This window comes from Otolemur garnettii, unplaced genomic scaffold (assembly GCF_000181295.1).
Source record: "Otolemur garnettii isolate 467f Iridium unplaced genomic scaffold, OtoGar3 scaffold00077, whole genome shotgun sequence".
In the NCBI taxonomy this organism is placed as follows: Eukaryota; Metazoa; Chordata; class Mammalia; order Primates; family Galagidae; genus Otolemur; species Otolemur garnettii.
In genome coordinates, this window is record NW_003852472.1 from 9,476,202 (window position 1) to 9,479,147 (window position 2,946).

Consider the following 2,946-nt stretch of genomic DNA (forward strand, 5'->3'; position numbering starts at 1 on the left):
AAAATGACATGAAGGCTGTGTTGACCAGTTGATGGAAGTATTTCAGATTGCATGTGAAAACCCCACACTGTACCCCAGAAGTGCATTAATGTATATAGTTACCGTTCAATAAAAAAAAGAAAAAAAAAAAAAGAATCTCTTGTGCACTTTTTTCTACTGTTATTTGCAGAATGAAGCAAACTTCCAATACAGATATTATTTTTATTGCTGTTTTTACATGTTTCTCGGAAATTACGTTACTTGTACTTTTATTTTGCTGTAAGAGCAAATTTGATTTATGCCATTGTAGTTTTGCTGTCTTCTCTGTATTGAGTAATAACAGTAATTGATTTGGGATGGAAAAGGTATATGTGGCAGCGGTTCTAAGAAATCGCCATTGCTTTACCTGAAAGGTCATTATGATTTGTTTGAAAACAACGCAACAGCTTTGATGGCTTCATGCTACTATTTGATAAAGTTTCATAATGAACAATAGACCAGGAACCAATACCTAGTGGAACCAATAAAAGTAGCCATTAGTACATTCAGGTGGTGTAATAATGTTTTCCAGTTATATTTTAGTTTTTGGCTCACAATCACTTATCCCAGCATTCATACATTTCTGTACCATCTGTGCACTAGACTCAATTTTTAAAAATCAATACCAAAGGAGAGCATGGTGGCTCCTGCCTGGCACTCTGGGAGTACAAGGTGGGTGGATTGCTTGAACTCAGGAGTTCTAGACTGGCCTGAGCAAGAGCAAGACCCCCATCTCTAAAAATACCCAGGCATTGTGGCAAATGCTTATAGTTCCAGCTACTCGGGAGGCTGAGGCAAGAGGTTGCTTGAGCCCAAGAGTTTGAGGTTGCTGTGAGCTATGATGCCATGGCACTCTACCAAGGGTGACAGAATGAGACTCTGTCTCAAAAAATAGTCAATATTGACTCTGATGACATAATTCTAAATTGTAGCAATTATATTATTTTATCATAACATTGGTGTTTTTGAGCCATTGATCTATTTTTGCAATTTGAGGATCCAATGCAACATGAGAGCAACCCTAAACATGCAAATGTAATGAATGTAAACAGTAAGACAGAAAAGTATATGAAAAAATAACACCTTGTTTCCTGAATGTTAGAGAAGAGCCCGTCACAGTCCTTGGAGTCCACATGCTACCTTTAAGAACACAATTATTAAGGAGGTAGCACTGTTTCTGTGTAACTCACCAGTTTTGAGATGTATGGGGATAAAATTGTTTCTTGCTTTTTGTCTCTAAAATTTACCAGTTAGGAGATCGTCAGTGACCACCAGTGGTTCGTGGAACACATTCTGAGAAACACCATGCAGGACCAAATTCTTAGAAAAGTTTCATCAGCTGAGTCTTTAGCTGGGGATAAAATAATTGGTCCTTCTGGGGACTGAAAGGCTTACAAAATCTAAGATTTGGCATGATCTGTTTTTTTAAATTATCTTTTACTTTTATTTATAAATATTAGTTGTTTATTTTTTGAGACTTTGGAAAAAAATAACAAGAAGAAGTTAACTGATGACTCCATACTGAACCTCAGAGTCAAAGCATTCTATAATAGACATACTCTTATTTGACAATGTGACTACTACTTTCTTTGCATTATTATTATTATTGCTTAATATTTTGATGCAGCAATCATCTGATTTCTTTTCTGAATGCATTTATATTCGTTCTTTTTTTTTTTTTTTTTTTTGAGACAGAGCCTCAAGCTATCCTGTGTAGAGTGCCATGGCGTCACGCTCACAGCAACCTCCAACTCCTGGGCTCAAGCGAGTTTCCTGCCTCAGCCTCCCAAGAGCTGGGACCACAGGCGCCTGCCACAAAGCCCGGCTATTTTTTATTTTTTTTGATTGCAGCTGTCATTGTTGTTTGGCGGGCCTGGGTGGGATTCGAACTCGCCACCTTGGGTGTACGTGGCTGGCGCCTTAGCCACTTGAGCTACAGGCGCCGAGCCTATTTGTTCATTCTTTATGAGGTATTTGTTTCTAGTCCTTATCTTAAACATTGTTATTGTTATTAAATTTTAAGCCTTTTTAATTTTGTGAAGGCAAAAAGTAGACACCTAATAAACACATGTGTATGTAAAAAAAAAAAAAAGCTTCAAAATCCAAAGGAATTTTGGACCCTATATTGATATATGGAGGCGATATTTTTGGATGGGGGTGAAGAGCCACTTCCCAGCTTCCCTTCAAATCTCACGATCAACTGCCACCCCCTTCTGCTAATTAAAACTTCCCCATGGCCTGAGTGCCTTGCTGGTGGCAGCAGCAGTAGGATATCTCCAAAAGCTTGCCATGTGTTAACTCCCACATCAGTATAAGGATGGCTACATTATGAAAAGAATGACCTTACTGGGGACAGCAAGCCACTGATATGGGACCCAAAGTGCTCTCCAGTCAATTACCATGTGCAATTCATGTCCCCTTCAGCACAGGCTAGGATTTGTAAGAAGCACTTATACATTGGTTAACTCCAAGTACCTTTCCCTTTTTCTGTCTTAGTCCCTCCACCCGACAGTTCCATCACTTTGCCATCAGCAACAGCCCTGAGAATAGAGTGAGTCGATTAAGAGATCAGGTTATCTCCAGTATACGGATGTTTATAACCTCTACTCTGGTTAGCTGTCTTATCCCAGCCCCAGGCCTCAGGGCTGGCCAGGGTCCACCATGGTAAGGGGAGCTGATGGGTATCACTGTCCAGGACTCATATCTATAAAAGGCCTTAATTTTAGACCTTTGACATATTTCCCAGTAAGGGTACATCTTTTGTGCATGTTTTAATGTATTAAAGCCAACATTTTTTGTGCATGTTTTAATTTATTAAAGCTAATATTTAAAATACATACTTTTAAATAATTGTATTCTGACATTTCTTCCTTCATTTGAGGCTTCAGAGTCTCAAAAAAATGGGGCAGCGCCTGCGGCTCAAAGGAG